Source organism: Magnolia sinica, chromosome 4 (assembly GCF_029962835.1).
Source record: "Magnolia sinica isolate HGM2019 chromosome 4, MsV1, whole genome shotgun sequence".
NCBI lineage: Eukaryota > Viridiplantae > Streptophyta > Magnoliopsida > Magnoliales > Magnoliaceae > Magnolia > Magnolia sinica.
In genome coordinates, this window is record NC_080576.1 from 64457679 (window position 1) to 64473098 (window position 15420).

Consider the following 15420-nt stretch of genomic DNA (forward strand, 5'->3'; position numbering starts at 1 on the left):
TTTAGGTTATAGGGTATAGGTTTAGGTTTAGGTTTAGGTTATAAGCTATAGGTTTAGGGAATTGAGAATAGGTTAAGGTTTAGGTTAGGAAAATCGGGTTCAGGTTCGAGATCGGGTTTAGGTTTGGGTTTTCAAGTTTAGGTTTAAGTTTAGGTTAGGGAGTTGAGATTAGGATTAGGTGTAGGTTTAGGTTTAAGGATTTGAGAATTCAGTTTTGGGTTTAGGTTTAGGTTTTAGGCTTAGGTTTAGGTTATAAGTGCAGGTTATAGGTTTAGGTTTAGGTTAGGTTATAGGTTAAGGTTTAGGGAATTGAGAATAGGTTAAGGTTTAGGTTTAGGAAATCGGGCTCCGGTTCGGGATCGGGTTTAGGTTTGGGTTTTCAAGTTTAGGTTTAGGTTTAAGTTAGGGAGTTGAGATTATGATTAGGTGTAGGTTTAGGTTTAGGGATTTGAGAATACATTTAGGTTTTAGGTTAAGGTTTAAGTTATAGGTTATAGGTTTAGGTTTAGGTTTAGGTTTAGGTTAAGGTTTAGGTTTAGGAAATCGGGTTCAGGTTCGAGATCGGGTTTAGGTTTGAGTTTTCAAGTTTAGGTTTGGGTTTAGGTTAGGGAATTGAGATTAGGATTAGGTATAGGTTTAGGTTTAGGGATTTGAGAATACATTAGGTTTTAGGTTTAGGTTTAGGTTATAGGTCATAGGTTTAGGTTTAGGTTTAGCTTAAGGTTCAGGTTTAGGTTTAGGTTATAAGCTATAGGTTTAGGGAATTAAGAATAGGTTAAGGTTTAGGTTTAGGAAATCGGGTTCGGGTTCGCGATCGGGTTTAGGTTTGGGTTTTTGAGTTTAGGTTTAGGTTTAGGTTAGGGAGTTGAGATTAGGATTAGGTGTAGGTTTAGGTTTGGGGATTTAAGAATACATTAAGGTTTAGGTTTAGGAAATCGGGTTCGGGTTCAAGATCGGGTTTACGTTTGGGTTTTAGGTTATGGGTTTAGGTTATAGGTTTAGGTTATAGGTTATAAGTGTAGGTTTAGGTTTAGGTTTTAGGTTTAGGTTATAGGTTTAGGTTTAGGTTTAGGTTAAGGTTATATGTTAAGGTTAAGGTTATAGGTTTAGGTTTAGGTTAAGGTTATAGGTTTAGGTTTAAGTTAGGTTATAGGTTTTTGGTTAAGGTTTAGGTTATAGTTATAGGTTTTGGAATTTGAGAATAGGTTTAGGTTATAAGTATAGGTTTAGGTTAGGTTATAGGTTAAGGTTTAGGGAATTGAGTTTAGGTTATAGGTTCAGGTTATAGGTTATAGGTTATAGGTTTAGGTTAAGGTTTAGGTTATAGGTTTTGGGATTTGAGAATAGGTTTGGGTTAGAAGTATAGGTTTAGGTTAGGTTGTAGGTTAAAGTTTAGGGAATTGAGTTTAGGTTATAGGTTTAGGTTATAGTTTATAGGTTTAGGTTATGGGTTTAGGTTGTAGTTATAGGTTTTGGGATTTGAGAATAGGTTTAGGTTATAGGTTAAGGGTGTGGTCCCTACAAATACAAATATAAACACGGCCTGCTCCAATTGGCCAGGCCCTTCCAATGTTGTCCATAGGAAATGGATAGCTTCATCATGGTCATAACAGCGGTTCCCACCTTCCATGGACCCCCGCTCAACATCCGGATAGCTTCGACGGACATCCGGGTCTGCTCCATCAATTTTGAGTAAATACATAAACACGGTCTGTCCAAGTGCCCAGGCCACTCCAATGTTGTCCATATAAAATGGACAACTTCATCATGGTCATAACAGCCATTCCCACCTTTCAGGGACCCCTGCTCATCTGGATAGCTCCGACGCACATCCAGGTCTGCTCCATTAATTTTGAGCAAATACATAAACATGAGTTGTCCAAATGGTCAGGCCCCTCCAATGTTGTCCATAAGAAATGGACAGCTTCATCATGGTCATAACAGCGGTTCCCACCTTCCAGGGACCCCCGCTCATCCGGATAGCTCCGACACACATCTGGGTTTGCTCCATCAATTTCGAGCTAATACATTTAAAGACAGCATAAATATATCTAAAAGCATCTGATACCTAGGGAAGGCCTCCCATATTTGTATTGTTGGTTACTCATCCCTTTGTCTACTAGCCACAATCGTCCAACAATTTCTATTACTGCCTGTACTCTGAAAGCATCTAGATACCTGGGGTTTAGGTTTGGGATCACGTATACATACATGGATACAAACATGCATGATGACACATCCATTCATCCATGCAGGCATACATACATACATATACACACACATAAATCCATCCATGCATGTATGCATACATACACACACATGCATAATCTGTCCATCCATGCATCCATGCATATGTTTCATCCATCCATGCATGCATGCATAGATATAGACACATACATACATGTGTTTTATCATAAAACCATGCATGATGCATCCATACAAAATAAAAAAATAATCCATGCGTGCATGCATACATATAGGGGAATTGAACACATTTATACCAATTTGTAGTTCAATCATAACCATCGTGTTTGAGGGAGAAGAAGATTCCTAAAGAATACCTGAATGACAGCAACACTACTAGAGAGTTTTGCTATTCTTTAATTAAGCTTCTCTCTTTCATAATCCTATTCAGCATCCTGCAAAAACCCAAAATATATATGCCACTAAGGATGCTCAATAGCTGAAGGATGATGGAGAAGGAAAGGCTAAGAACAATTTAATTACAATTGAAAATTGAAAATTGAAAAAATAAAACACCTCAACAAAAATTTAATTTACTAGAGATTTAAGCTAAAAGTTCTAAAAACTTGAGGAAGGAAACACTTGATTTTTAAGCTAAAAGTTCTAAAAAGTGTGACCTAGCTTGAGCAGCTTTTAGACATTTTTGTCCCCACAATTAGCTTCCTAGGGCAAAAAACTTTCAATACTCAATGGGTTTTGAAAGAAATTTCAAATGAAGTCAAGGGTATATTGGAAACTAAAAAATGTGGTTGTTGTTGGTTAAACAATTCCGATTTTCCTTGGAAAAGGCTACAACAGGTTTGGATTTTCCCACAAAGGTTTTGATATGGTCGCTCCTTTAACACAATTTGGTATGATGATTGGTTTACACCCCCAAATTGCATCCTTCGATTTATTTATGCCATTCATGTTCTCAATACAACCACATAAAAGGTATCTACATGACTATATCAATCTCCTCGACCTATCTACATGTATTTGCATGTATTTGCATTTGTATACCTCAATGTCAAACTTCAGGTTCATTTTAAGGTTTGGTAGTGCTTAGATCTGTAACGACCTTGGAAATTTTTGTGCTAATCTTTCCTTAAGTAGTTGTTTTTGGGGTAATTAGCGTTATACTCGATTGCTTGTGAAATTCGCATCAATCACTTTAAATTGTATCTGCATGGCTCAAAACTTGTAGATTAGTTAGCGCTACGTTACTCTGAAATCTGGGATCCATCGCTAAATCCAGTTGTTCTGTGAAATTTTTGGAAGATCTGGATCAGACCTGGACCGCGCGTCGAAAGTCCGATAGCGATGATCTTAGGCTGTTGCGGTCACCATGTTGGGCTTGACCATCACCTCGAAAATCAAGTCCATCTGATGTTCTAGGTCGATTTGATTGAGTTCGGAGTGAAGAGTGTGAGAACGGTTGGAATTTAATATGTTTTTATAAAATCTGAGTCGTGTCACTTGCGCGACGATTTTAAGCTATCTGACCATTGGATTCTGACCCAATTTCACCCTCTAATCAGGGAAGGTGGCCCAGGCATATCCTAGTGCTTGTGGACCTGATCGAGATCCCGTGACCGTTGAATTGAGTGTGGTCCGCCACGGCTGATCTGAAGAGCCGGTCGGTACGAAAACTCAGCCTGACCTAGATCCATAGTCAGTGAGCTTAAGTCCGACCTTTCGTGGTTATAGGCCCACCAGAAGTGCTTCGTTGGATCGCGAGAGTCGGGTTTTGGTTATACTTTAAGTATACCTTGGCCCTGGGGTTATTTTCATCAATTTGAGGCCTATTTATAGTCCTTAAACCCTAGCTCTCTTTTCCATACGAATTTTTCTCTAACCCTAGCTTGGAAAGAGAGTGGAAAAGAGAGAGAAAGTGAGAGAGATAAGTTGGTGAATCATCTTGGATTCTTCCTTGTTCTTCTTCATCTTTGAACCTTCACTTTGAATCGTTCTTCTGACGGTTCTGAGTTCTTTTTGGGGTAAGTTAATCTAACCCTAACCTGTGTTAGAGCTTAGATTAGTCTTGGTGTTGTCGTATCTCATTTCTATCCTTGTTTTAGGGTATTCTATCCTCGTTGACGAAGACAACTCGTCTAAATCAGTTCGGTGTTTCTTTCCTTGCTTAAGGTGCGGACTTTAAGTGTATAGGTTATGGTTTTCAAGGCTTTTAATGCCATTTAGTGATTTATTCTTGTTATGGATGAGATTTCACATGCCAAATGTTGTGTTTACATTGCTTTCCTGATATGCATGCGTTATATTGAGATTTGTGTATTCTATGTGTATTTATAAAGTACCGTATACGTATAAAATATGCACTTATGTTTGCCATGATTATTTGTCATGTATGTATGCTAGATGCATGTATGACAACTCCTTGGTAAAAGGAATTGTCAAAGTGCATGTATTTCAACATACGTCATGTATGTTGTTCCATGTATGCTAAGTGTTTGTAGAAATGCATGAATGATCTAAAGTGTAACTTATTACACTAATTGTGGATGTTGAGAAGTGATTCTCAACACTCCTATTGATGCGCATGATTTCCTTTATGCAAGTTACATTCCATGTTATTTAAATTCCAGCATTACTTATGCTTACGTTTATGTTAAGTTGATATTCTTCAGATGCGTATGTACCATGATTTAAGTTGTTGTTCCATTACTGTTTTACATTCAACATGAATATTTGTTGTAGTGTAAGGTGTTTGGGACTATGCCTTAGTCCAGGAAATCGGTAATCGACCCTATATTCGTGGTTAAGATTGCTTTCGCCACGTAGGACGTATTAGACGAACCCGAGTCGTATTAGAGTTATCGGCAATGGCTTGGTCACGCGGAGTGTTTGCGCACTCTATGTCGTTCAATTCAACGTGCGCTCGTGCTAGTCGAGTTCTTCAAGTAACCCGATTGTCCGATGTGTGTTCACCATGTATGGACGCTACTGCTTGAATCTAGGGTACCGAACTTACCAGTGAAATCCTATTAATTATGGTACTTGATCCGCTAAGACTCATGAGCCAGACATGGTGGTATGGGACACCGTGGTCGAGCTGTCGGCCTACGCTGGGGTGACGAGCCTCCCCGTAGTGACCAGTGAGCAACTCAACTCGTGAGCCGATTATGGTGGTATGGGACACTATATTCGTGCTGTCGGCCTACATTGATTGGTGACGAGCCCTTTGTAGTGACCTCGAGCATACCTGGATACCGTAAGGAGGTGACGAGCCGAACTGTGGTAGCAAAGGCATGAAAGGCGTGCATTGATTGGTGACGAGCCCTTTGCTACGACCTCAAACATATGATCGTATGAGATGGCTAAGATTGACGACCCTAGTATGGATCACTGTTGGGATGGTGATATGAGGAAGGTATCTTAGCTTCCCAATCCTGCTGTATGAAATGGACTAATAACAACTTGGTAATCATATCCATACACCGCATTTGCATGTGCTTTTTAGATATGGCGCACTTTGAGGCGATGTCATGCGTAACGTAAGATGAAGACGCTGAGGGTATACGAGTGAGGGCACGCATCATATTGCATACATCCTTGCATTAACAAGAGTACTTAGGATTTATTTAATTGTTCTGCTTTATCATTACTGTTTGATTGAACTGATAACATGTTAACCAGTGCCTTATTGTTCCACTGAGTTGATCACTCACTCCCACGTTTCTGGGGCGGTGTTAAACACCCACCAGACTCTGTCTTAGGTTCTGATGTTGCAGATGTTGATGCGACTTCTGAGGCAGAGCGGGAGCTGGATGATGATGAGGCTGCCTTCTCTTATATGCAGTTTTCAGACGGGTTCTAGCGAGCCTTGGTCTGATGCACGGGATTATGGGATTATTTTTGAGAACTTAAATGATATAACTTGATACTTATAATTTTATTAAATAACACTTTCATACGATCTGGCTTGTATATGTACTTCAGGAATTTACACTTGTACACATATTTTCCTATAAGTCTTCCGCTTGCTTTATTCACTTATCCCTGAATCATATCTGTGTTTTAGCTTAATCTATTCCATGTTTTATGCACTAATACAGTCAACATACATCCTTCATTAAATATGTTGCATAAGTGATGTTTTGGAACTCGGGAGCTGAGTTATGCTCGACCCCCTAATTTCAGGGCATTACAAGTTGGTATCAGAGCATGATCTGGATTAAACCGGACCTGGGTTATGGTCACACACTACACGTTGTCACCACTTTAGTATATTTGGGTGCGGGTCTATCATAGATTTGGTGTTTGTGCTCCGTAGCTTCTATCGGCGAAAGTTTCCTGAAAACCTTCGCCGAGATCGAGTCCGTACTCTTACCTGATCACACACAGCGACCCGAAACCTTTCCTAGACCCTCTATTAATGAGTTTAGATGGTCTATCTTCTCTTTTTCACCTTTAAACCTTCAAGAAATCTCTATTTTAATCAGATTTCTGCCAGAATGACCCGATAGGCGTCAAACTATGCAAGGGGCCAATCGGGACATTTTCTGTGGGGTCCAGGGGGGGACCACATGTTTCAGACCATGGGGGACTAGGAGGGCCTCGCCAAAATGGTGAGGCTTCACCGGAATGTCCAGAGACCGATGATTCCATTCCTGGTTAGGCGAGGGCTCGCCGGCCAACGGGCCGGTGCGGGCCGACGCATCTCAGGCCTAGTGTGGCCCACCCCTCCATGGTTTTACCTTAAAACCCTCTTCTTTTATCTATTTTCTTCACAAAAACCTCTCCCAAGCTTTCCCTTTCTTCAAAACCCTCTCCAAATCCTCTCAAATCTCTCCCAAATCTTCTTCTTCTTCCATTTTTCGTGCAAACCCATCACCCCATCTCCAAATCTTCCCTCCCATTATTGATTTCTCTTTCTTTCCTCCTCATTTGGGCTCTTGCATTCCCATTTTGGCTACTAGTTGTGTGGAAGCTTCATCATCTTCCTATTTCTCTCTTTCTCTCATTTCTCATGGCCCTCTTTGAGATTGTGACGGCCATCTTTTCTATTTCTTCCCTTCTTTCCTTGATGGGGAAGAAGAGAGCACCCGTGGATGAAGCCGGGCCGAGCCGTCCAACCCGTGCACAGAGGCTAAGAGGTGCCACCGCGAGCACGTCCGCCGCACATGAATTCCAGACGAAGCGGGACCTTGATCCTCGAGCTCCCGTTAGTAGGACCTTGTTGGCGGAGTTGTCGCATGGAGCCTATGAAGGCCGTAGAGTCCTTTTTGAGGCTCATGTTGATCCGCGGCTCTTTGGTGAGTTTTTCTTGTTGGAGCGCCTAGAAGGGACTGGTTGGGGTCCCTTGTTTGAAGGCGAGTATCGCGCGAATGCTAGCACTGTTCGAGCCTTTTATGCAAGTATTCTTGATCCTTCGCTGGAGCCTCTGCAGTTCAAGATTCCTTGTGGTAGTGGTCGTGTGGGTATCGTCGATGTTGCTTTGATATCCCGCCTCCTGAATGTGCCACTTGGTGAAGTGCATGCTAGCGAGAAGAATGTGAACAGTGTGTGCGAGAGGGATCGTCGCACCCGATCCTTGTGTGGTCGTCTGGTTGAATGGCAGCGAATAGGAGTCTTCTGGCTACCTACATGATGGACGACTTCCGTTTGCTTCACAACATCTTTACGTTCAATGTATATCCAAGGTGGAGCAACCGCAGCAAGTATACGCGCCTGATGGTGGATTTTCTGTATCAGGTGGGGGCAGGAAGTGAAGTTGTGTGTGCCGACGTACGTCCTGCGCCAGATTATTCTCATCGCTCGTTCGAGTAGAAGGACCAAGTCGCTCCCTTTTGGCCGCCTCATTTGCAAGATTGCACATGAGTTTGGCTATAGGCTTGAAGTTGAGAAGCCGGTTCCTATTCGTCATATCAATCTGAGGACTCTTAAGCTGATGGAGGTTGGTTCTGGTCGGCATGCCTCAGAGAGTGAGGCTGAGTCTGAGAGCGGTGAAGAGAGTTATGCTGAAGGTGGTGCGGAGATTGAGGAAAAAATAGAGCAAGATGAGGAAGGAGATGAGGCATAGGATTCGAGTGATAGCTCTCCTCCTGTACCGCCAGAGCAGGGCGCAGAGCAGACTGCCAGAGATGCCCGTCTTACACAGCTTGAAGAAGGGCAGGCTGCTTTACGCCAGGATATTGTTGATCTTCGAGGCCTTGTTAAACATAAGTTTAAGAAGGTGACTCGAACTCTGAAGTCTATCCTGTGTTGCTTGCAGGATAAGGGTGCTCCGCCTCCATCTCCTGATTCCGACGAGTAGTTGTCGTCGTGGCCGTCTTTTGCTTTGTTTGTGTTTTTCTTTCTGTGTGTAGCCGTTATTGGCTTGTAGTTGGAGTGTTGTAGTTGTTGGGTATTGTAGTTGTTTGTGGTTGTTGTAGTTGCTGTGGTTATTTGAAGTGTTAGATGTTGTTGTTTACATGCTTTCCTAGTCGTGATTCATGTATTGATGCACTACTATATTGCGACGATTTTGATTAATGGAATGCATGTTGTTTGCCTTTGGAGTTGTGCTGTGTTGTTGTGTGGATGGATTATGTGACATAGAATCTGACAGGTTGCATCCTCTGTTGAATGTAGGGATGCCTCCTAAGGGTTCGAAGACTTCGGCCCGTCTCTCTTTGATTGAGTCGCTTGCTGGGGTTCCTCCCTTGAGCGATAGCCAGTCAGATTCGCAAGTGGGTCCATCTCGGGCCGGTGTTGGGCCGACACCGATGGCTCCTCCAGTCACACCCTCGGTTCCTGGGCCGAGCCGTGCACCTTCGTCTGCTTCGCCTGTTGATAGGTTTGAGCAGATGATGCTGTTGATGCAGTAGCAGCAGATTCAGCAGCAGCACCACCACCAGCAGCAGCAGCAGCAGGAGTTCCTCTCTTCCATGGCTGGCATCTTTGCTTAGTCAGTGGGGGCGACTCCACCTGTTTCACCTATGCCTCCATCTGGGAGCGCCAGAGCCAGCGGCACTTTCGAGCAATTCCAGCGCTTGCGACCTCCTACTTTTGCAGGTTCTCATAGACCCGAGGAGGCCGAGTATTGGATCGATCGCATCTCTAAGATGCTGAGACCGCTGCACTGCTCTGAGGTTGAGCAGGTTGAGCTTGCCACCTTCATGTTTAATAAGGAGGCCAGTCTGTGGTGGGACAGTGTTCTTCGCACTGTCGAGAAAGGTTTTGAGTGGCCGTGGCAGGCGTTTGAGGCGCGCTTCCACGAGAAGTATTTTCCGGTCACGTACCGACATGAGAAGGAGAGTGAGTTCCTTCGCCTCCGCAAGGGAGGGTTGTCGGTGACGAAGTATGAGAACCGGTTTATTGAGTTGGGGCGGTATGTTCCTTTGATCCTGGGTGATCAGCCGATGAGGATGCGGCGTTTCTCTGAGAGATTGAGACCTGAGATCCGATCGAAGATTTGTTGTGCTAGCATTTCTTCTTATGCGGAGCTGGTGAGCAGAGCAGGACGGGGATAGAGCGTCCCGCATGCGAGCACCGATGGTTCCTAGGCCGCGACCGGACTTTCAGGGTGCACCTTTCCTCGGCAAGAGGCCAGGAGCAGATTCTCCTCCGAGGCGTTCAGCGCTGTCCGCTCAGCAGATGAGAGCTGATCTTCGATGTTCTTATTGTGGGATGATGGGGCACTTGGACCGTTTTTGCTTCTCCTGTATGCGAGCCGGTGGTTTTACTCCACCGCAGAGGGTTAGCCGTCCGATGCCTCAGGTTATTTCTCCTCCTCCTCTTCGATCAGCGCCAGCTCATCCATCCTTCAGACCTGCAGTTCCTAGCTTCAGGCCACCTCAGCGGCCCATGGTTCCTCCACCGAATTGTCAGCAGCAGGCTCGTGTTCATGCGCTTTCAGCTGAAGCGCCTATGTCTGACTTAGTGCCGAGGTCCTTCGAGGTGACAGCGCACATTGAAGGTATTCCCATTTCTGTGTTAGTGGATACAGGGTCCACTACTTCTCTTATATCTTATGCGGCAGTTAGGCGTTTGGGTTTGAGATCTGTTCCTATGCAAGGAGTGACGCTTACTACCACTACGGGAATTTTCTCTGCTTTGGGCAAGCGTTGTATGGATTGTTTGGTCGATCTGGGAAGTGGATCGATCAGTGTTGATTTGTTAGTCGCACCGCTTTATCACTACGATGTTATTATGGGTATGGATTGGCTCACGAGGATGCGAGCTGAGATTGATTGTGAAGCTAGATCAGTGACGATCCATGGACCTAAGGGCGAGACTGTTACTTTCCCAGTTCAGGTCAGTTACCCTCTTCATATTGATTTTTATTCTTCTCTGTTGGAGAGTTTGGCTGAATCGGCGTTGGTTAGTATGCCGGTAGTTCATCGATTCCTGGATTACCTCCTCAGCGTGAGATTGATTTTGCTATCGATCTTATGCCTGGTACGATGCCCATTTCTTTACCCACCTATCATATGCCTCCGAGTGAAATGGAGGAGTTGAGGAAGCAAATAGATGGTTTGCTGGAATTGGATTTTATTCGGCCCAGTGTGTCTCCTTGGGGAGCACCTGTTCTGTTTGTGAAGAAGAAGGATGGTTCCTTGCAATTGTGTATTGATTATCGCAGGCTGAATCTGGTAACTGTGAAGAATAAGTACCCTTTACCCAGGATTGATGATCTGTTTGATCAGTTGAAGGGGGCACGGTACTTTTCGAAGGTTGATCTGCAGTCAGGGTATCATCAGTTGCGCGTCAAGGATGGGGACGTGCAGAAGACCGCTTTTAGGACCAGCTTTGGTCATTATGAGTTCCTTGTGATGTCGTTCGGTTTGACGAACGCACCGGCCGTGTTCAAGGATCTGATGAACAGGGTGTTTCGGCCATTCCTGTTTCGATTCGTCATTGCCTTTATCGATGACATCTTGATATATTCGGCGAGCCAGGCAGAGCACGAGGAGCACTTAAGAGCGATTTTGGATACTCTTAAGAAGCATCAGCTTTTTGCACAATTCAAGAAGTGTGATTTCTGGAAAGAGGAAGTCAAGTTCCTGGGACATGTGGTGTCCAAGGAAGGAATAGCCATCGACCTTGCCAAGGTAGCTGCAGTGCAGGACTGGAAGCAGCCTGGTTCAGTTACTGAGGTAAGGAGTTTTCTGGGTCTTGCAGGCTATTATCGACGTTTTATTCAGGACTTCTCGAAGATTGCCAGACCATTGTCGCAGCTTACACGGAAAGATTTGAAGTTTGCTTGGAATGAGCAGGCGGAGTTAGCTTTTCAGGAGCTGAAGGACAAGTTGACGTCCGCCCCTGTGCTAGTATTGCCAGAGCAAGGGGTTAAGTATATTATATATACTGATGCCTCTCGCGTTGGTCTGGGTTATGTCCTTATGCAGAAGGACGGGGTGATTGCTTATGCTTCGCGTCAGTTGAGGAAACACGAAGAGAATTACCCTACGCACGACCTGGAATTAGCAGCTGTCATATTCGCATTAAAGCTTTGGAGACTTTACCTCTATGGTGAGGAGTTCGAGCTCTTTTGCGACCACAAGAGCCTTAAGTATATTTTCACGAAGCGTGATTTGAATATGAGGCAGCGCAGATGGATGGAAACATTGAAGGACTTCAAGTTCGATGTTTCTTACCATCCGGGCAAGGCGAACCTTGTGGCAGATGCATTTAGTCGCAAGAAGGCTATTAAGTTTGCGGCTCCGCTGATGATAGCAGAGTGGGATATGTTGGAGTTCGTGCATGATTTTGAGCAGAAGCTTACGGTGGTTGAACCGTATGAGGTTATCGCACACATTCGTGTACAGCCCCTTATCAACGAGAGGATCGTTGCAGCTCAGGCAGATGATGAGCTTTTGGTGAAGATGAGGCAGCGGGTTGGTATAGATGAGAACTCCGACTAGAGTGTTAGTTCTGATGGGGGCCTATGTTTTCGTGGCCGGTTATGTGTTCCTGACATCCCTGACTTGAGACGTGAGGTTTTCGAGTTAGCCCATATTTCTAAACTTGCGATGCATCCAGGTAGCACGAAGATGTATCAGGATATGAAGAGGTCTTATTGGTGGGACAATATGAAGGTCCAAATTGCTGAATTTGTTTCTCGTTGTCTCACGTGCCAGTAGGTCAAGGCAGAACATCGCCGACCTCCTGGGTTATTGCAGCCCATGCCCATAACTGAATGGAAGTGGGATTTCATCTCTATGGATTTTATTTCTAGGTTGCCGAGGATGAGGAAGAGATTTGACTCTATCTGGGTGATCGTCGATCGATTAACGAAGTCGGCGCATTTCTTATCGATCAGAGTCACTTACTCTGTAGACGAGTTGGCTAGGTTGTATATCAAGGAGATAGTGCGTCTGCATGGAGTTCCCCTGGAGATTCGTCTGATAGAGACACGCGTTTTACATCTATCTTCTAGACTCGTATCCAGGAAGCAATGGGTGTGAAACTGAAGTTTAGCACCGCGTTTCATCCGCAAACAGATGGGCAGACGGAGCGCATGAATCAAGTCCTGGAAGATATGTTGCGAGCTTGTGTTTTGGATTTCAAAGACAGTTGGGATGATTGTCTTCAGTATGCAGAGTTCATGTATAATAATAGTTTCCAGGCGAGTATTGGTATGGCTCCCTATGAGGCGTTGTATGGTCGCCCGTGTAGAGCACCATATTGTTGGGCAGAAATTGGTGAGCGTAGTTTGCTTGGCCCGGAGTTGGTGCAGGTGACTTCATAGAAGGTCGACATCATTCGACGTCGACTTCTGACAGCGCAGAGTAGGCAGAAGAGTTATGCTGATACGAGGCGTCGACCTCTTGAGTTTGAGGTGGGAGACCATGTTTTTCTGAAGGTCTCTCCTATGAAGGAATTTCTGCAGTTCGGTAAGAAGGGGAAGCTGACGCCGAGATTTATTGGTCCATTTCAAGTTCTGGATCGAGTGGGAGCGGTAGCATACCGCCCTGCTTTGCCCACACCTCTTGCGGGCATGCATAACGTATTTCACGTTTCTATGCTGAAGAAATACGTTCCTGATCCTTCGCATATTATCAGTTGGGAGCAAGTGCAGTTGAGTGAGGATGCCACTTATGTACTGCGACCGACGCGTATTCTCGACAGGAAGGAGCAGGTATTGCATAGCAAGGTTATCCCTCTTGTGAAGGTGTTATGGACGCATCATGGTGTGGAAGAGGCTACTTGGGAATCTGAAGCTGAGGTCAGAAAGACCTACCCTCTGATCCTTGAGGATTATATGAAGGTATGAATTTCGAGAACGAAATTTTCTTTAAGGGGGGTAGATTGTAACGACCTTGGAAATTTTTGTGCTAATCTTTCCTTAAGTAGTTGTTTTTGGAGTAATTAGCGCTATACTCGATTGCTTGTGAAATTCGCATAAATCACTTTAAATTGTATCTGCATGGCTCAAAACTTGAAGATTAGTTAGCGCTACGTTACTCTGAAATCTGGGATCCATCGCTAAATCCAGTTGTTCTGGAGAATTTTTGGAAGATCTGGATCGGACCTGGACCACGCGTCGAAAGTCCGATAGCGATGATCTTAAGCTATTGCGGTCACCATGTTGGGCTTGACCATCACCTCGAAAATCAAGTCCATCTGATGTTCTAGGTCGATTTGATTGAGTTCGGAGTGAAGAGTGTGAGAACGGTTGGAATTTAATATGTTTTTATGAAATCTGAGTCGTGTCGCTTGCGCAACGATTTTAAGCTATCTGACTGTTGGATTCTGACCCAATTTCACCCTCTGATCAAGGAAGGTGGCCCAGGCATATCCTAGTGCTTGTGGACCTGATCGAGATCCCGTGACCGTTGAATTGAGTGTGATCCGCCACGGCTGATCTGAAGAGCCGGTCGGTACGAAAACTCAGCCTGACCTAGATCCATGGTCAGTGAGCTTAAGTCCGACCTTTCGTGGTTATAGGCCAACCAGAAGTGCTTCGTTGGATCGCGAGAGTCGGGTTTTGGTTATACTTTAAGTATACCTTGGCCCTGGGGTTATTTTCATCAATTTGAGGCCTATTTATAGTCCTTAAACCCTAGCTCTCTTTTCCATACGAATTTTTCTCTAACCCTAGCTTGGAAAGAGAGTGGAAAAGAGAGAGAAAGTGAGAGAGATAAGTTGGTGAATCATCTTGGATTCTTCCTTGTTCTTCTTCATCTTTGAACCTTCACTTTGAATCGTTCTTCTGATGGTTCTGAGTTCTTTTTGGGGTAAGTTAATCTAACCCTAACCTGTGTTTAGATTAGTCTTGGTGTTGTCGTATCTCATTTCTATCCTTGTTTTAGGGTATTCTATCGCCGTTGACGAAGACAACTCGTCTAAATCAGTTCAGTGTTTATTTCCCTGCTTAAGGTGCGGACTTTAAGGTTATAGGTTATGGTTTTCAAGACTTTCAACGCCAATTAGTGATTTATTCTTGTTATGGATGAGATTTCACATGCCAAATGTTGTGTTTACGTTGCTTTCCTGATATGCATGCGTTATATTGAGATTTGTGTATTCTATGTGTATTTATAAAGTACCGTATACGTATAAAATATGCACTTATGTTTGCCATGATTATTTGTCATGTATGTATGCTAGATGCATGTATGACAACTCCTTGGTAAAAGGAATTGTCAAAGTGCATGTATTTCAACATACGTCATGTATGTTGTTCCATGTATGCTAAGTGTTTGTAGAAATGCATGAATGATCTAAAGTGTAACTTATTACACTAATTGCGGACGTTGAGAAGTGATTCTCAACACTCCTATTGATGCGCATGATTTCCTTTATGCAAGTTACATTCCATGTTATTTAAATTCCAGCATTACTTATGCTTACGTTTATGTTAAGTTGATATTCTTCAGATGCGTATGTACCATGATTTAAGTTGTTGTTCCATTACTGTTTTACATTCAACATGAATATCTGTTGTAGTGTAAGGTGTTTGGGACTATGCCTTAGTCCAGAAAATCGGTAATCGACCCTATATTCATGGTTGAGATTGCTTTCGCCACGTAGGACGTATTAGACGAACCCGAGTCGTATTAGAGTTATCGGCAGTGGCTTGGCCACGCAGAGTGTTTGCGCACTCTATGTCGTTCAATTCAACGTGCGCTCGTGCTAGTCGAGTTTGTCAAGTAACCCGATTGTCCGATGTGTGTTCACCATGTATGGACGCTATTGCTTGAATCTAGGATACCGAACTTACCAGTGAAATCCTATTAACTATAGTAC